The following is a 20513-nucleotide window of genomic DNA, read 5'->3' on the forward strand; positions in this document are numbered from 1 at the left end:
AACAAATGGGTTCAATCCCAGCTCTCCTCGTGAAGTCACCTTGGGTGAACTGCTTCACCTCTCTGTGCCTCAGTCTCCTTGGGACAACTGTGAAGATCAAATGAGTTTTGCAGGTTAAGAGGTTAGAATAATGGCTGGCACAAAGTAATCTCACTATAAAAGTGAGTGAGTATTCTTCTCCTTTTCTTCTCTTGATATAATCCCCCCATCTCCCACTCCCAGCAAAAAAGATGGACACAGGATTCAAGGTAGGTCCCAGAGTCCTTTCTCCTTGGCATGGCCCCTGGTACAAAGGCTGTATGTGTACAAAGCCTCCAATCTGAAGAGGCCTGGGTTTGCCTGGTCCTCTTGGGTTGGGTGGAGGGCTGAGTGGGCTCAGTGGGGAGCTGCCCGTGGCTGTGGACCACCCGACAGGCGACTCGGTCCGGGGATGCTGGAGATCACCTGCTCTCTTCTTGGGGCTGGATTCTTCAGTGTCCTCTTGACTCTCCCAGCCTCCCTGAAACCTCCTAACATGTCCAACTTTTACATAAACTCATTTAGGCTTGGCTCCTGTCCCTTGAAACCAAGAGTCCTGACAAACAACAGCACTGCTTTGTCACCACCAAATCCTTTCCAGGAGGAAAAGCCAGCTGTCCACCCCCAGCGAGACCCAGGTGGCCAGGGCAAAGCAAACATGTACAGTGAGGCTGCTACCAGCCCTGGACCAGTGCCCTCCCCATGGGGGAAGATGCTGAAACCAAAAGGAAGCAGCCTGGTCCTGTGGTTCCTGGTGGGACCTGGGCTTCTTTGCCAAGAACATTAGCAAAGGAGGAGAAAGTAGGAAGCTGGAGCTGATTTTCATTGACTTCAAATGAAGACAAAGCAGAAAAAAATCCAGTTATTTACTACAGTTCTGTCTAGAGGGAGATTACGGGAGACAAGATGGAGGGCAGGGAAGGGAGAGAAACTGCCCTGTAGAAACACTTAAGTGCACATGCCCTGGGTGTCTGGCTCTTTCCTTTGTATGATCTTACCCAACCTCAGCACAGCCCGGGGACCTGGGTGATCATCCCACTCCTTCCCTGGTGAAGAAACGGAGGCTCAGAGAGATCAATAACTAACGGGCAAGGTCACACTGCTAATGCCTCACACCCTTTCTTCCCGATGTGCTGGCCTGGCTCTGACCCAGAGCCTGGGGTCTCCTCCTCACGTGGTCATTTCCTCTGTCACTCAGCCCTGTGCTCAGGCTGCCACGGGGTGATGGTGCTGTCCTGCTGCTCCCTCACCCCTGACCACCCATCAGAGGAAGGGGCTGCCTGAGGGCAGACAGGACGGGAGCATCCTTAGGTAGGTTTCATCTTTGGACCCGAGTCTGATTAATCTCAAAGAGCTCCAGGGTGACATTAATGAGATGGCATTGATTGGAGAGTTTTAGCCGGGATGTGCCCATCGGAATTCCACAGGGAGTTTGTTTTTTCTGTCACCTGACCCAAGAGCCTCTGACCTCACAGGTAGGACTGCAGTCCCTGTCACATCACACTGTGCTCAACAAGGTTCTCTCTGCTTTGTCTCATTTCCTCACCACCATCTGGGTCAGGGCCACAGATAACCTATTTCTGTACACCCAGGCCTTCTCATGTTTGTTGGAAAAGAAATTCCACCTTCAGATGTATTTTTAAAAGGTTTTAGAAAAATATAAAAATCCTGGTTTGGGAGCAAAAACTAAGAAGCCAACCCTTCCAACCTCTCACCCTGCTGTAGCATCAACCACGAGGTGGGTGCACACAGCCTCTCCCAGGCCCGGCACAGTAACCCAGGCAAGCTGTGAGGAAGGCCTCCCCAGGCAAGGCATGGGCTGGCTTAAAAGGGGACGCTGCCAGCTTCCAACGTCTGCTGGAGAACAAAACTAGAAACCATGATCTGGAGCAAGCTAGAAATCCTCACAATAACGTCAAAAGGAGCAACTCCTAGCAGCGCCTGGGCTGCGCCTGTGGATGTGGGGACTGTCAGAAAGCAATGTGAGGGGGCCTTGTCTGCTGACCCCATGGGACACACCCTGTCCAGAGCCCCCTGGCAGCTGAGGGCCTTCCTCTGCTTTCTAGCAGCCCCTTATAGGCAGTGGTAGCCTTAGTCACAGGGATTATACAGGCAAGAGTTTCCCTTCTATTTTTTTTTTCCATAGCTTTATTCTCTGCTATTTAAAAAATAAAAGGGACAGGCAGGCTTTCCTTGGTGTACCACCCTGTTCGCTCCCACTGCCTGGTGCTGAAGCAGCACACTGCAGGGGTCCACAGGTACTTGGACCAGCCAGAAACCTAAAAGGGAATGGAAAGCTAGTGAGGTCCCCACTCCTGCCCCCACCCAACCTGCTTCCCCATGAACTATCCAGGAAAGATTATTCAGGAAGCCTTTGCTGTGTGCCCTGGCAGAAACTGTGAGGAATGCTAAAAAGCACAGAAAACAGGGACCACAGTCTTGGAACACAGAGGCAGAAGTAGGGTGGCTGCCCAGGATTCAGCCAGCTCCTAGACCTTGTGCCTGCCATCGTGAGACCTCAGGCAAGTCATTTCCACTCTGAGCTCATTTGTATCCCTTTGGGGGATGTCTGCTTAGAAAGCTAGGGTGAGCATTAAATAAGATACTACATATCCAGGAATAGTCAAAACTTTCTTATGTAGCCATTTACCATGAGCCTAGAACTAGTACATGGCGTGGATTATTTCATCCAATTCTCCCAACTCCCTTGTGACGTAGGCACCACAGCCTCAATATTGAAACAGACTCAGGAAACTAAAGCACCTGCTCAAAGTTGCACAGCTCATAAAGAAGCAGAGCTACAACATGCACTTAGGCCGGTGGGCTCTGAAGTCCCAGCCTCGATCCTGCTGCCTAGTACATGGTAGGAAGTAAAGAGGGTGCCAGAAAGAACACCCAGGAAGCTGGGGAATGTGAACGGGGGGACTGTTGGCTCACCACCCAGGAGGCAGATGGAGAAAGCTTTGCAAAGGGGAGCTTTGCAAAGTAGGCAGGGCTGGCTCCAAGCCTTGGAGAAGGAGGAGGAGGAGGAGGAGAAACACTGCTGAGCCTGAGCACAGAGCTGAGGCAGGGATGAGCCCCGTGGCAAGGCAGAGGACAGCAGTGAGATGGGCCAGGTTGGAGGCTGAGGGAGGGAAGGGCTGCCTGAGCTGTTCCTTTGGGGCAGTTCTACTGGGGCCTTCCACCTGAGTCTGTTCCTTTAGTCCCACACAATCCTGGTGACATCAAGAAGCATAGGCTTAAGAAGCCCCAATAATCTCTCTTCCCACTGCAGCCTGAGAACTCAACTCCATCAGCAGAAGGAGCAGCCAAGTCCTGGTCTGCAAGACCCTGTTGACCTGGCAGACCCACATTCTAGCTCATCCTCTGGGTCCCAGGCACCTAAGATGCTGCCACATCATGTGCACATAGCAGCACCCCACCCTCAGCACCCAGGGCTTCCAGGAGGGTGAAGGGGCACCAGCAGCAAGGCTGTAGGGCCTGAGTGCCTCCTGGCAGGTCCCTGCTGGGCTATGTAGACATTCCCTCAATAGACTTTTGTTAATCGGAACTAGACAGAAGATTCTTCCACCTTAGATCTCTGAGGATTTCCATATGTCTATGGAGCTTCAGAAAGTCTGCATTAAAGCCCGTCCTTAAGTCCTGAGGGTCATTGCCCCATTTGCTTCCAGGGAAGAAGTGCCTCTGCTTCAGCACCCCCAGCATTCTCTGCACCCTGGATGTGGTTCTGGATCCCCTGAACCTCAGTACCTGGCTCTCATCCTGGGTGAGAGCCCCCTCTACCTTCAATTATAGGGTCCCTTGGGGCATGTGCTCAGCTACTGCTGCAAATGCTTAAAGCTACAATGGTGTCTCCACTGTCTCCACCTCCCACCTAACCCTAGACACCAAGTCCCAGCCCAGACCCTAGACCCACAGAGGAAATGGGAGTGGAGATGATTTGAGCAACTCTGAAGATCCACTCAGCCCAAACCCACCGATATGTGCTTGCTTTGGAACCAACGGCCCCAGAGGGCAGAGGGGCAGAAAGCAAAGCTGCACCAACAACTGTCAGTCACAGGGCCTCCTCCCAACCCTCTTCAGGGAACAGACTAAAGGGGAGAAGATGAGATGGCTTTGGGGTGCAGCCTGTCTGAGAGTCCAGAACGATGCTTCCTGGGATAAACGCCTGATCCATCCATCACCTTGCACGCTGGGTCTTTGAGCAGACGATTGCACTGCAGGGTTGATAAACAGGGATGATAACCAGTAACCCACAGAGGGTCACGAAGAACAAGCGAAATACGAAAGTTAACATGCTTGGCAAACAGTGGAGTGCTCTCGGGATTATCCGACCTCTTCCATAATCCTGGGAGGTGGGGTCTTTAGGTCGGATGTGGCTGGAGGAAACAGGAAAACGGGGAATCCACTTCTTTCGGCCAATGCCTTCAATACCTTCTATACAGCGCACGAGTCTCTAAAGACGCAAAAGCCAACATGCCGATGAGACCCACCAGCAGTCTGGGATCCCACGGTTACATCATAAGGCAAGACAGGATGTGCCGCAGGAGTGATCCAGCATCTTATTCTGACCTCAGAGGTTGCAGGAGGCTATTACAGTAATATAATGATTATTAGCATAATAACTCCTCCTGGCCAGGTACAGTTCTGAGTGTAAGTCTTGTTTAACTCCCAGCAGCCCTACAGAGCAGCTTCACAGCTGGTAAAACTGAGGCACAAGCATACTGATTCCTACCTTGGCTTTACAGGGCTGGCAAGTGGTGGAGTCAGGATCGGAACCCATCAGGCTCCACTCCTTCAGCAGATGGAGGGACGGTTTCAACCGAGAAGGGTCTCAGATAAACTCTCTATGTGGCTGAAGGCTCTGATAAGGCCTGTAGGACTGAGTCACTGAAGGAAGGCACCGGCTCTCCCAAGCCTCCCTGCCTTTCCCACCCATGAGCAGCTCCCGCCTCCATGCCCAGGGCCTCCCCACCCTACAACATTGCCCTGGTCTGTCCTGAAAGTTGGCCCCACCTCTACCTCCTCCAAGGCTCCCTGTGGGTAGGTAAGACCAAGGCAGACTGACGTAAGAACCTGTGTGTCAATGTCTACGTTTTCTCAACAGAACACTCACGGGATTATCCCAGCTCTGCCACGTGCTGGCTGTGTGACCTTGGCAAGTTTTAGCCTCTCTGAGCCTCAGCCTCCTCATCTGTAAGATATGGCTTACCAAGGCAGAAGGGAGAACAACGGGCTAGAAGAAGGGGAGCAAGTGGCAAGGGAGTGGAGGAGGGGTCCTGGGCAGAAAAACTGATTAAATGATGCTCTATGCCTGGACCAGTGTGCCTCAGTGAAACCCATCATTCTATATATAATTAACACGCACCAAGAAAATAAATAGAAAGAGAGAGGTGCAGTGCATGCTGATTATTCAGCTGCGGTCACAAAGATGAAATAATGTTTGCTGCGGCACCTGGTGCTCCGCAGGCTCCATCGACGATGGCCGGACCAGAAGACTTTACAAAGCACTCCCACTTCAGAAGCATCTTCTCCACAATGATCTCTAGACGTGCAAGCAGCACTTTGCTGTGCCTTCGTCCGCCGCTGTGCTAAATCCGTTACGTGCATCACCTCATTTAATCCTTAAAAGTATCATTATTTTCTTCACTGGACTTCGCATTAGGGTGTCTAGAAAGGGGCTGTCCCACTTGTGAATTTTACTCCCACAGGCACATACATGGAGAGAGAGGACAGTCAAGCAAGCTGCTATTCACCAGGCACTTAACATATACCAAGTACTATTGTCAGTATTCTACATTAAATAACCCATTTCATCCTCCCAAAAGTGTTCCTAGGGCTGGGTCGTGGCTCAGTGGTAGCACGCTCGCCAAGCATGCGTGAGGCCCTGGGTCTGTTCCTCACCATCACAAAAAAATAAAATACAGGTACTAAATTTTTTTTAAAAAGTGTTCCTATAAAGTAAGTACTGCTTTATGCCCATTGCACAGATGAGGAGCTTGAGGTACTGAGAGAAAAGTGTCGAAGGAGTAGACTTTCTCAGGTCATCTCCTCCTGAGACCTCAGCCTTCCAGTCTCTACCTCCTTCCTGGACTCCATCCTTCACAAAGTCACAATGGACATTTTCCCATGCATGGGAAAAAATTTCCTTTGCTCAAATGCTCTAGTCTTTCTAGAACCAAAGACTCCAATAGGTCGAAGATAAACTGGGGCCTCGAGGTCCCTGCAGGGTGTGGCCTTGTCTCCATTCCCATGACCCCAGACATTTCACTTGCTGGTTTACCAGCCCCAGTGTCAGGGCAAGTCATGAGGCCTTCCCTGGCCGCGTGTAAGATGACCACACTCCACACCCCCACGGCCTGTCCACACCTGTTCTCTCTACTGCACCTCTCATCCCCTGGTCTCCTCCACATGTTCTGGGGGGAGGGAGACAATAAACAAATAGGCTCCGTTGTCTCCCTCCTGGAGTATGAGTGCCAGGTGGCAAGGATGTTGCCTGTTTTGTTTTTTTCCCTGCTACAATCTCAGCACCAAGAACAGTGCTGGGCAGAGAGGAAGAGCTGGTGAACAGCTGCTGAACGAAGCAGCGAGCAGACGTTACAAAGATCCAAGAAAATGTCCAGGGGAGTAAGGGCAAGAGCGCGGCCAGCATGCCTCCAGCTCCTCCCGAGGACAGGCTGGAGAGGCCTGATGGAAAGGTCTGGAAGCCAAACTCTCTTTTGCCCATCCTTTCCCAATTACAAATGTTCCTGTGGGTCCCCAGGCCTTCATCTCCCATCCTGTTCTGGATTTACACAACCTATCTGCCTCTCATTGAAGGCCGTGCTGTAAACGGCTCACCTGCCACCTCCTCTCCCCGGACCCACCTTCACATGGGCCCTTTCCACTCCTCCTGGCCCTGATGTGCAGAAGAGATACTCATCTTCCTTCCACTTCCCTGTCCTCATGTCACCTACCCTTCAGGATCTAGATCAAATGTTGATGCCATCAGAACCAATGCCATCATCTTCACCACAGCTGCTGCCTCCTCCAGGAAGCTTTCCAGCCTCTCCAGCCCGTAGAAAGCAGTCCCCACACCCACTGCTGTCTCCTCCACTCATATGGTCATTAGTCATGAACTACCTTGTGACTGGCCTCCTATGACTGAGTTGAACTCTTACCACGTCTCCTGCTACTTAATATTTTAACACCATATATCTTGTTTTCCCAAGCACCCTATAAATGCTTTGGGAGAAGAGGCTGAGCTTTATCCATCTTGTCATCTCCACAGCACAGTGCCTAGTACACACTGGGTGTTTAATAAATGCTTCTCAACTGCCCAATGTAAACAAGCCACCTTCCCAATCATCATCAGTAGCTGGATGAGCTTCCCCAACCTCTGCATTTTCTCTTTAGAGCTTCTGCTCCGAACCAGTTCCTGCAAACTGAGTGACAGGAGTACTGGCAAGTCAGAGGCCAGCGTGCCTCCAGGCTTTTCCGTTCTAACCTCGTCCCCCAACAGGGCAGACCAGATGGTTCATGAAGCACTTCAGGTCTGGGAAAGGAAGTACGTGGCCTCCTAAGCAAACCCAGAGGTTCAGCGTGTTCCCCTTTCCTCAGACACTGGAGTCCACCAGAGGGAAAAGTCAAGGCTTAAGTTTTAGGCAATTCGTAGCAGGAAACCAACCTGGAGGCTCGAGCTTGCCACAGAGCACTGCCTCTCAGGACACGGAGATTGTCACCAGTGGTGGTCAGATCTCCAGCTCCTTCCGAGCTCAGGAGGCAGGGAGGAGGGCAGTTTCCTACAGATCCTCCCCTATGGGCCCAGGGCCAGGCTCAGCCTGTGCCACACCTGGGTGCCAGGCCCAGGTGAGCCGGAAATGTCACGGCCCTGATTCAGGAGGGTGAGTCACACTCCTTCCATGGGGCCTCGCCAGGTCCAAATGAACCTGTCAGGACTCCCAGACTATCTGTGATTTTCTTTAAATTTTGAAGAGGAAATAGACTCACTGGGTTCCCAAATCCAAAAGCCCAGGAGCCCACAGGAAGTTTCCCACCACTCCACCACTCCTGACCACTCCACCAGTATGACCCACTCCTAAGCCGGTCACTGGCTCCTAGTACCCTGCCTCCTTCCTGACAGTGTTCTGCCTCTGTGTGTCAATAGAAATATGTGTTATTTTCTTTGCATAACTGATTGCAGACTGCACACACTGCTCTGTGACCACTTTTATCTTTTAAAGAAATAGACTTGGAGTAGGGCATGGATATAGGGTATCTCTGCACAACCCAAACACTGTACGTCCCTATGAAATGCCCATGGAAAAAGAGAACAATCCTGGACGACCTGTGGGTGACAAGGACTTAGGCATGAAGCCGCCATGGAGCCCAAGCCCCTGGGCTAGCATTGACAGCCAAGAGCAAAGATGGGTGGGATTGACCCTCAATCCTGCTGAAAGCCCCACTGGCTAAAAGTGCTGCCTGGCTTCACTGAGAATTCCATCTTCCAGAAGAGGGAGGAAGCATCCATGGAAACAGGGAGTAACCTAATTCCCTAATTCCCACAGCAGTGGTGGAATGGGCCAGTGACCAGGAGGACACAGGAGCTACAGAGGAAAACCAATCATTTCCTGTGAGATTTGGGAGACCAAGAAGGGGAAGTTGGTGCCAGAGACTCTAAGACAACAGACTGAGATTGTGGAAGTAAATGACTCAGAGTCTCTGAAATGCACTTCCAGCCACGCACATGGAGGGAAAAGGGGAGGATCTGAAGGGCAGGCGGAGGACATTGAAGAACCTACATTGGAGGAGAGAGATGGCTCTCGTGAGATAGGACTCGGTTTGGTTTAGTTTTTAATAGATATTTTGATACTTTCAATGACCTCAAGTCCTTGGGGAAGGATTGTTTATCCCAGAGCACAAAGTTTTCAGATGAGATGCTAAATCCATTGCAAAATTGATGCAATTGATTTCATAGGGTGTCCCAGGAACACCTGGAAATAGTCCCAGAGCCCTCTGGGAACTCAGATCACTCAGAAGGTAGCTGTGTCTCCTTTTTCCAAGGGGATACTTAATGGTAGATGGAGAGTTGCTATAGACACGTCATCTCGGGTTTCAGGAGGCATCTGGTCACAGGTCAGAAGCAAAGGACCGAGACTAGGTAAGAGGCAGCTGGAACCAGGGTTCCCCAAGTAAGCTGGTTAAAGTGTGATGTCTCTGAAGGGAGATCTCTGGCGATGTGCTGGAGGCTCCTCCTGGTAAGAACAAAGAGACCTGGTGACGCAGCAGAGCGCACACTTAACACACAATCCTGAAAGCACAGCAGAACAAGTACGCGCCAAATTCAAGTTGAAATTTAACCAGAATGATTGTTCTGAATCAGGTGGGGACAAAAGAGGAGGCTGTGTTTAAATTCTAAAGCCACGCAAGTCGAAGATGGGGAGAAGCAACTGGGCAACAGCAAATGTTAAAAAACACCCCTCGGCGGCAGTGCCAGTGAGTCAGTGTGCACCCTAGCTGCGGAAAGGCCAGTTCAGAGTTGGACTGCATGAAGGGGAGCAGGAAGTTCTGAACCAGGGAGGTGGTGGCTCCCTTTCTCTGCTGTAGTCAGAGCACGAATATGATGTATAATTCTGGGCACTGTCTTCACTGAATAAAAAGATAAGGACACACTGGAGCATGTTCAGAAGAGAACCATAGGGAAGACGAAAAGATCTGAACCCACCTCCTGGGTAGTTAATCTCGGAGAAGACTCCAGACTGGTCAAGAGCACTGTCTGTCAATACCATTTCTCATTGATTAGAAGATGTGCTTGTTTCCAGTTATTTCAATTATAAAATGCCTGACAGCAGGATGTATCTTACAATTCCCAGCATCTAACCACTGCCCTCAGGATCCAGCTGTAGCAGCTATCATGGCCTCATGGACAGGAATCTGGCTGTTATTCCTGCTGGCATCACCACACATCTGCAATTTCAATATTTCAGGAGCTGAAACACTGAAGGATCATTTGAGTCCTGGTTGTTGACACAAAACTTTCATTGACTCCTTCTGGTAAAATCAAGAAAACAACATCAAAACTTACAGAATGGGTGTTGGCAGCTGGAAAAACTCCAAAGACAGCAGAGATGAAATACATTCCCACCTGACCAGAAGATAATAACATGTTAGAAAAACACCAACATTGATGTCTTGGAGTGAAACAATAAAAACAATAGTTGGATTCTGAAAGTGAAGAAGTTTTAGAAATGCCTTCATCAATTTTATTTCCTTTATATATATGCAAGAGCAATATGGAAAAAAAAAAACATACCTAAAGTCTAAAAAAACTTTTTCAGTAAATATGAAAAAACAATTTTAATTGATAGCAAGGCACTGTGCCCATATTTCATTGGCAGGACTTTCTCTTTCCTGTGGTACACAAATAATGGTTCATCTTATAATTGATCAATGGCGCCAATTTGATCCTTACAAAAACATAATACCTGAAGAGCTAGCATGTGGTGGAGTGATTAGATTTGTTCTCTGTGGCTTCCTGGAGGAAGAAATGGGATGAAATGCCAGAAGCTATAGGGAGACATCAGGAGGAGCTGTCTAAAGGTGAAACGGGTTACTCCAGTGTGCAACCTCAGGCTAGACCATACCAGTAGAGGAGTGATGGGGTTGATAAGGCTCTCCCAGCCCTGCAGTTCCAAGTTTGATGAGAAGACCTTCTCACCAGAGAGAAGGTATTTCTACAATATTTCTTCATTGCATATGCAGGCTCTTTGATGGAGTCTTTTTTTTTTCTTTTCTTTTCTTTTCTTTTCTGGTGTTGGGAGTGAACCAAGGAGCACTTTACCACTGTGACATAAGTAGTATCTATCCCACCTAACAGCAGAGAACCCTGACTCTGAAAACCCATGGTCTGTCCGTGACAACATACTTTCAATAAAAGGGTATTCCAAAAGTCTTGGTTGTAAATGAATGCATCCAGTGATCAATTGGTCAATCAATGAAGAGCCAACTTGGTCTCCTATTGGGAGAACCGATAGAAAAAAAATAAATAAAAGAAAGTCAATTCTAGTGGTACCTCCAGAATTGCCATCAACAGCTACCACGAGTATTAAACTTATTCTACTTGCTTGCAGAAGCAAATTATCCCATCACATAAAGCAAGGGTGTCCTTGAGACATATATATCAGACAACAGGTGCAAGTAGTCCTGCTCAAATGTCAAAGCTGTAAACACACTAGGTTGCCATGTCTCCCACCTGCCAGGTCAACCCTGGAACAGGTGGAGGACCAGCCCAATCTTTACCCATCTCCTCATGGCCAGGGCTCACCTGAAGTGGGGACTCAGGGCACAGTGAGGTCATGGGAGAGAATGGTATCCTTTCAGGTGATGGCAGGCTGCCATTCTTACACAGGCTGTTCCTGCCCCACCCCAGCATTACTGCCTCCCCATGGGGAAGCAGGGAACTCCTGCTCCTGACCCATGGGTACCCACCCCTGAGGGCTCAAACCCCTCATTCCCTATTTACTCCCCTCAAACTGACCCTGAGGAAGGGGAATGATCAGTGGACAAGGCTTGCCAGCAGCCAGAGGAGAAAGTGAACAGTTACTGTTTCCACAGAGTGCAGGGCTGCCAAAGCACAGACAGGCCCATGTGGCGGCACAAGCCGCAGAAGGGGACAGCCTTGATCTGAGATGGCAACCAGGGAGTTCCAAAGCAGGCTGCACTCCCTTGAAACAGAAAGGCCTGTGCACACAAAGACTAAGGCAAAATCAAGATGAAGCCTAACGTGGGGCCCTGGCCTTAAGCCATCCCCTGCCCTGTTCCCCTCCTCCATCCAGGCAAATGACCATCTGGTCAGTGTGCACTTCCAGTGCTGGAAGGCAGCGCAGGCCTCCCAAGCTTGCCGCAGGGAAGCACATCTGCCTGAAGGATTCACTCCCACCATCCCTATCAATGGCCCTGCCACTCACCCCCAGCACTCAGGACCCTCTGTGTTGATCCCAGCCTTGGCACCCCCAGGCCTACCCTGATTCCCCCAGGAACGTGCCTTCAGTGTTCCACATCTCCCAGTGCTCTGCCTCGGCCTGTGGAAATCCCACCCATCCTCCAACAAGCCCCACCTCCTCCAGGAAGTCCCCACAGGCCCGTGTGCAGCTCCATGCACATTCCACACCCTGTCTCTTGTGCAGCCATCAGCTAGCTTGCTGAATGCACCCACCTCCAGGCGGCAGGAAGGTGCTCAGCTCCTGGTGGTCCTCTGGGGCCTCTGGCGCAACAGCTGCACACTGCCACTAACTGGCCTTGCCAATGGCTCTCGATGCCCCCCACCAGCATCCTATTTACATTCCTTTCTGGATTCCCTCCTCTTCCTCCTCCCAGCTGACTCATCCCGCACGCACCCCATTCTCTCAAGGTTCAGCAGGCGGCTAATTGGAGATAAATGAATCTCCGTCAACATGGTGCCCTTCCCTTCCCTGTTATTCTGTATTTTTCACAAAGGTTCTCTGCAGATGAGGATTGAAAATAAAGGTAAGAATTTGAAGCCCGAAGGCTCTGAGGAGATGCTTTGATAAGGGAGGACCTTGAGAGCCAGGCTAACCAGTGTCACAGGGTACACATCTTAAATTCAAAGTGGTAGAGTGAGAGCAGGTGGGGCAGCAAGGCTGCCCGTCATTAAGGAAGAGTGACTGCAAAAACAAAAACAGCTGCCATAGACTGATCAAGGGTCACACCTGTGGGAAATGGTGGGTGATGAGACACTGACCTGGCTGTATGACCTTGAGCAAGGAACGCACCTCTCCAGCCTCTGTTCAGCATTAAGAAGCTTCTGAGCCTCAGTTTCTCCAAGACTAAGTAAGAAAGCAGGAATGAGAGGCAGATCATCTCAGATGACCCTTTCAACCTGACATCCCAAGGTTCTATGACTCATAGTCTGCCCTCTTCCTTCCTGGGAGGTCAGTGAAGCGACCCCCAGTTCCATTCTCTCCTCCCCTTAAGCCCCACCCAAGGGCAAAGGGCATGGTAAAGCTGAAGATCTCCCAGCCAGTCAGTCCTCAGGCATTCTGTGAGGGCAAACCTCAACCCTGCAGGTGGCAGGACGGGGCACAGGTGGAGGAAGGCAGTGGTTGCTATGGACACAGAAATGCTCCTCTCATTCATACTATCTGTTTGAACTGGGCCGGGGGAAAGACAGTCAGTTGGTGGCCTTCCCTCCCTGGCCTACCTTTTTAAGAGCTTACAACTGCCGGCTAAATTTAAGTGCTGCTCTCAAATCAGGACATATAAGGTCTCTCCGCCTGGATCTGAAGGGTTTCATAATGGGCAGAGCTGGAGAGCAATGAAGAATTAAACTTGGAGGCAGGCTAAGTGGTATTATATGGCCATGCCAATGAAAGGCCTTTAAAAATAGCCTCTCACTTCTCTCATGCTGAAGATGAAGATGAAGTTTCAGCAATAAACAGACATCTGCTAGAAGCTTCTAAAGAGATACAACATAAACAGCCTGGAGCCCTCTCCAGGCAGCATCTGGCTGCCAGGGGGAGGAGGAGGGACCCAGAGATGTGGAGTGGGAAGGAGGACCGTGGGGTGGAGGGCTAGAGGAGGTGGGGTCCAGAGGTTGGGTGGGGTGAAAGTGGGGTCCCCATGGTAGGGGAAAGGGAGCAGAGGGAATTCAGCATGCTAGAAAATGGAGACCTGGCTGCCTTATGAGGGAAACCAAGGCTCACAACCCAACCACAGGACTCCCGGGAAGTCATATGGAGGACCCCACGCCAGAGTCTTACACAAGGAAAATGGGTCACTCTTAGAACTGAAAAAAAACTGACATTCTGAATGTGTCCCTATGCAAGGCACTTCACAAATATTTTAATTTCATCTTTACATCCATCCCTTGAGATAGACGTAATTACCTCCTTTTTATAAACTAAATACTAGGGCTCATGAACTTGCCCGAGGCCATGTGGCTAGGATTGGAACCCGGGTCTGTCTGAACTTGTTTTTCGTTTGTTTTGCTCTATTACCTGCATTGAGAACATGCCCTGAGGTCTATTCTCAGTGCCCAGGTTCTCCACATTCCCAGAACCCTAAAGGGGAGAGGTGGCAAAATAGGGTGGACGGGGCAATAGTTAGGCTTCTGTTAATGTAATAGTTGCCAACTCTCTGCATCCCTGTGGGCCCTGGTGTCCTCACATACTGTCCATCCCAGCAGGCCCATGGAAAAGCCAAGGGTGAAACAGGCACAAGGATGTCTCTAAAACATATCTGGGAGGATCCACCAGAAGACTGGGAATGACAACTGCCAATGAGAAGAGAACAGGGCTGCAGGGCAAGGACAGAAGGGAGACTTACTTATTCACTGTGTTCTCTTTGTGTGAATATTAACCAAGAATCTTTGTGCATGTGGGGGCAAGTACTGTTCATATACGTATGGGTGGCGGTGAGAACTTTGCACCTATGTATGTGGGTAGGTGAGTACCATGTATTTACGTAAGTGTCATTGGGGGAGGGAGCAGTAAACTGCTCTTAAGAGAGCTCAAGCTACCAAATACAAAACAACAGATATACCCAAGCTGGAGATGGACACTGGGGTCTGCACCTAGACTCCAGAAGCAGCCTGAGATTTTATCCAGTGCTTCCTCTCTCCTTCCAAACAATAACGTCTGGGCAGATGGCCAGGAAGCTCTCCCAACGTGGGATCCACAGTCCCCAAGGCCCCACAGGACATTTCCTAAGGAAAAAAGACAGACTGAATCCTGTCCCTGGGAGTTTGGAAAGAGGCTTCCCTGGTGCCCCTGCTTATTCTCCTCTCCTGTTTGCCCTTTCATTCAGCTATCAGAGACCTCCTTTCTTCAAGCAGGGTGCTCCTGGCTCTGTGTGTCAGATTGTGCAAATCCCAGCTGTCCTGCTGGTGGTACCGACAGTGCCCTGACTTTATGGCAGCCATGAACACTGCCTGTGGCACCTCCACCTACCATTCTTCTCCCCTGGGATGAACAGGCGTCCAACAGAGGGGTCTGCAGACAGACTGCCCCACAGACCCTGGGCCCACTCTGCTCCAGGAGCAGCTTTCTTTAGTAACCAAAAGGTCCAACTGACTTGTTCTCCAGGCACCTCTCCAACCTTCCCTACACCCCATTTCCCCAGCTCTTAGCAATATGCTGAGATCTCACAAGTTATTGCCAAATACAGTCAGTACTCTGATAAGCGGCCAACGTCAGTCATTCAGGGTCTGAGAGGCACCTCAGCATGTGGATGCTATGGTGGCAAGGTCAGCACGGGGTGTTCTCAGACCTGCTCCTGTCTCTGGCATGTGCTAGGCTTCTGAAAAGGGTGCGTCAGGAGCTTGGGCCACAAACGTCCCACAAACCTGCTGTTGCAGCAGCTCAGGGACACCAGTAGCCCCTGTCCAACTTCTGTGACCCTCCTCCTGCTGCCAGCACAAAGGGCAATTGCAATGGATGTCCCCCATTGCTCAGGGAAGGAGAGAAACCTGAGTCGCAAACCAGCTGGAAACAGTACCTGTTCTTGGGTCCACCCTTACCTCTGTTCCCCCAAAAGAAATCTGAGCAAGCCTTGGTGAAATGCAGGTATTGCGAGGTATCCAGAGAGCTGCTGGGAAGTGGAGATTTGGGGTGGAGAGGAAAGCAGGGAAATGACCCTGACCTCAGGGGAGAGAGACAAATAGAGAACACCCTAACAATTCTAACCTAGAAACACAACGCTATCCAATATACACGGCTGCCTGCCAGGCCCCACCGAGACAGAAGCACATTTCCTGTGATAAAAACAGTCATATTTGGAGGCATGGGCAGGTGCAGAGCAAGCACATTGAAGAAACCATGCCACACATGGCCACCACCAAAGACTGTATTTGGGATGCAGAGATGGATATTCCTTGAAAGACCCTTAGAATCAGACCCACGGTGGGTCCAATCCTACAGTAAGGCTTTGTGACTTAAGGGCCCATGTCACCTATCACTCCCACCAGCACTGAATTCTGAGACAAGATGATCAATGCTCTAGAAAGAGGAGCCTTATCAGCCCCAACCAGCCATGCTTTCCACATTTGGGGAGGGTGCAGGGAGGAAAACAGAAGTGGAGGAGGGAGGGCCAGGGCACCGGAGTGAGCTGAGCAGGGTGTTTAGCCATCAGGCATTTTCCCAAGAGAACAAGATGGTCCCTGGAGCCAGCAGCTCGGCCCTGCCTGCTTTTCCTAACACACTGTGTCATTTTATCTCAGCTGATGGCTCAACCTCCTGGAATAAGAAAATCAAAACAGAGAGCCTAACATTAGAAAGCTCTCCTTTGCAGAACAGCAAAATGATATTCTCAGGAAGGAAAGGGAGGAAGCGCAATGGGAGGGAGGGTGAGTTTCATGGTGTCTTTCACATTTTTCTATCTCCTGTGTCCCAGCTTCCTTTATTTCCTAACTTTTGGCAAGATCAAGGATGTTCTTCAAAATAATGATCCAAGCAAATATCAAAATCCCAATAGCCCTGTGGTTTTACATATATAGCTACACCAAATACATGTATAATTATGTCTATTCACTCCAAATCAGTTGGAGTCCTGTTTTTGAGGAGAAAAAAATTTTTGAATATTTGAATATTTTGAATATTTTTCATTATGAAAATTTCTACTCTGAAAATTTTGGAAAAAATACTGAGAAATGAACAATAAAGGGGAAAAATCAACCCTGGCACTGCCATTCAGAGAGAGGCTTAAAATTTTGTTATATTTCTTCCTGCTGGAAAAGACTGAGTTAAAAAAAAAAATCAACAGGAAACAAAATCAAACAAAAATTTAGCTCTTCATTTTGAGGGCTGTTGCAGAGGGGTGCCTCAACGGGGTGGGGGTGGGATAAGAAGACATGTCCCAAAGCACCAGAACCCAGAAGGAGATGCCTGACTGAAGTGCATTGTCAAGAACGGCAGATGCATCCTTTCCCTCCCTCCTGAGCCTCAGGTCTCCTGCGAGGTGCCAGGGGTGACACCATCTCTACAGAAAAAATTCAGAGGAGAGCTAACAGGCCATACATGTTTATTTTCTGTGGTGCCCTGCCCCCTCCACATTTGCAGATGAATGGTGATTGGAGAAATGCTCCATAACTCACCCAAGTGTGAAGCAGGTTCAAGAAAGCTCTAGAAGGTACAGGGAAGAAAAGCACTGCTCAGAGAAGGAGGAAAAGCTATGTGTTGTTTTTCACCAAGCCCAGCACCAAGGAGCTGGGTCATAGCATAGTCATGACTGTGGCAGAGTTCAAAGTTTGGGTAAAAACGACCTCAGTCCCATCAGCCCACCTTTGATCTGCAGAGACCAGCTGCTATCAGGGCACTGATGGGGCTGTCTGAGCTCCCCTCCACAAACCAGTCAGCAAGGGCAAGCTACTGCTTCAGGATGTCTATAGACTGATGCTTGCTGAGAAAACAGCCACATGGGAGCAAGTCAATTTTTTTTTAAACCTCTTATCCAAATACATGCATAGCAGTCACACAACCCCAACAGGGTTCATTCATTCCAAACACGCTTCTTGAGTGGCCATGATACAACTGGACAGATGCCCACTGAGTCTCTGCCAGGTCCCACCCACAGGACTTCACTCTGTGGATCTAGCATGGCACAGAAGAGGACTCCAGTCTCAAGGGGCTTGCTGTGCTCTGGGAGTGGAGACAGGCCCTTAAAACACAGTGGAACTTCTCCTGATTAAAACAGGCATGAAAGGACTAACAGCCAAATGCAGCATGCACACTGGCTCCTGACTCCAATAAACCAGCTATAAAGATCATTTCTGGCAATGAAGAATATCCAAATAAGACAGGTGATACCAAAGAAATATTGTTGATTTTGTTTTGTGCAGTAATGACAGTGTGTCTTTGCAAGAAAAGATTCTTTTTCAAAAAGTACTGGATTATATAGGTGCAAAATGACATGACATCAGAGATTTGCTTTAAAATACTTCAGGAAGAAAGAACAGAGGGAAAGGAAAAAGACATTAAACTAGCATAATCTGACAATCTTGATGACTAATAAAGCTGGGTAATGAGTATATGGGTCTCATTAGACTATTCAAGTTTTAAGTGTTTGAAAATGTTCATAATATTTTTTTAATACAGGACTGTAACACATCATGGTAGATGCCCTAAAAGAGACCAGTGTGAAAGGCTATGAAAATACAGAGCAAGAAGGACTTGAGAAAACCAGAAAATAAATCTGCCAAGTTTATGAGGGTTTTAAATACCATTTTATAGTGGGGTGAGAAGATGTGTTCACACTTAATTACAATATAAGGTAGGGAGTAGTCAGTCCAGCAGAGGAATTCTCCATGCCAAGCTCCAGAGTTCAGAGGATAGCAACAAGGTTTTCCTGCTTCCCTAGTATTTTTATCCCTCCCCACAACAGACCAAGGTTGGAATCTTATCTTACTAGCTGTTTAGGGGGGGCAAGTGGCAACGTTTCTGGGTCTCAGTTTCCTGGTCTGTAAAATGGGAACAGCCCCATCTACTTCTTCAGAGGGCTAATGCAGGGCTCTAATCATACAAAGAATGAAATGTCACAGCATGATGAACAGTATTCTCTTCCCTGGCTCTTTAAAGAACAGAGACTGTTAGTCCTCTGAGAGCTAACGATGTTCAGCAATGTTTAGACCAATTCTTTGGCCAAGCCTCTACACCAAGAAAGCAGGACCTCTATTTTTCAGCAGAGGGGAGAGAAGGGAGCAAGCCCACGGCTGGAAAGCAAGCCCAGGCTGGGGTATGAGCATTGGCAGAGAGAATAGAGATACACCCCAATCATAGGCAAAAAGGAATGGGGATTACCTGGATGCTCCTTGCAGCTCCTGGGAATGGAACTTCACAGCCACAACCAGTCATAGTCCTTAAGCGAATTTGTACTAAAGTATAATTGATTTTCCAGCAAATAGCGATTTTATTTTGGAAGAAGGGATGAACAGAAAGTCAAAGTCCTAGGCCCAAAGAAGAAAGTGGGCAGAGATAAAAGTGATGCATATTTTCATAAAGGTATGTCAAACTGAATTTCAATCAGCCCACGACCACAACTGGCATACTCAACACCTGCCTTCCCCCTCCAAAGAAGAAAGAAAAAGAGGAGAGAAGGAAAGAAAATGAAAAGAAAATTCATAAAACTGAAGAATCTGTCTTAAGGTCAAGGTTATTTCACCTAAAACAATCCTTCCAGATGAATGGAAAAGTCAGCTCTCAAAGTTGAGGTCAAGTCAATGACCTCATGAAGTCATTTTTTTTGGTGGTCCCCTTGCCACCGGGGGGGGGGGGGGGGACAGTGCCCCGACATCAGCAGTCAATCCCTCCTTATCACATCATGGCCAGCACTATCCATCACCCGTGACCAGAGGACAGGGCAAGCAACGGGTTTGCAGGCTGAACAACATGGGCTGACCTGGGTCAGTCCAAGTGTTTTTCTAAAGAAATATCTCCTGAAATCCTGGTGGACAGAAGCCTCTGGAGGCCAGGAAGCTTCAGTCAGCCTCAGGGGAGCCACAGTTGCATGCATAGCCTACAGGTAGCAGAAAAGGCCCTGGACTTAGCATGGACAGAGCCATGACCTCGCTCAGACACTTTCTCTTTCCCCATCTCTAAAATGGGTTGGGGGTGGGGGGCAACACTCAGACATTTTGGAGAATAACCATGAAATCAGCTGCACAAATGCCCCAGGAACAGGACCTGCTGCCCAGGAGGTGCTTAATAAATCCATCTTCCCTCTGCCTGAAAAAGGCTAGTTCTTACTGCAATTAAAGTCTCCAGAACATCAGTTTGAGCTGTCCTGGGGACTCAAGGCCCACTTGTTGGGTCCTCTGCCCCTGCAGAAGAAACCGGCACAGAGGGCACTGGTGCCAGGGAATCCAGATAGGCAAATGTGGAGGGCCAACTGATCGCTTGGCTTCCCCCCCCCCCCCCCCCGCCCCCGTAGGATCTGCCCACAAGGGGGCTGGTTAGTGACTTCATCCTTCACCCAAACCACTGAAGACTGTAATGAGCCGACCAGACTGTCAGCAAGAGGGCCAGCACACCGCTGGCCATAGGTCCCATAGGTCCTATGGGCTTACAAACGAAAGCTCTTTCTGCTTTAAGAACCCAGGCTCCAGGACAAACAATGTGGAAGGAGACACACGTTTACTCTGGTTTCAACACGCCTCTTCCCTATCCAGTAAAAGCCGTTCCCAGCTCTGACAGATGAGGCTGACCCGGAATAAAGTTAACCCCACTTGCTCCGACTGGCAACCGAGACAACCGCGGTAGGGGCTTCCGAGCAAGACCCCACTTTTCCTAAGGGCCTGTCAGATAACCACAGAGCGGGCGCCGGGACGCCCGGACCCGGGTGCTCCTGGGCCTGCGGTGAAAGTGGACTGCTGGGGGCATGAGATGCCTAGAGGGCAGTGCCGCGGACCCGGCCCTAGCTCGGGTCCCAGTCCGCAGCCGGCCTCGCCACTGACATTTGGCCCAACTTAACTTCCTGTTATAAAGGAGGCAGAGGAATGGGGGCGGGGG

The 20513-nt window shown here is 49.6% G+C and overlaps 1 protein-coding gene across 17 annotated transcripts in view; it reads right to left on the reverse strand.

The window, feature by feature from the left end:
* MICAL2 (microtubule associated monooxygenase, calponin and LIM domain containing 2) overlaps positions 1-20513 on the reverse strand; it is a 207883-nt gene that overhangs the window by 186777 nt on the left and 593 nt on the right. The window lies entirely within an intron of this gene.

This window comes from Sciurus vulgaris, assembly GCF_902686455.1.
Source record: "Sciurus vulgaris genome assembly, chromosome: 11".
NCBI lineage: Eukaryota > Metazoa > Chordata > Mammalia > Rodentia > Sciuridae > Sciurus > Sciurus vulgaris.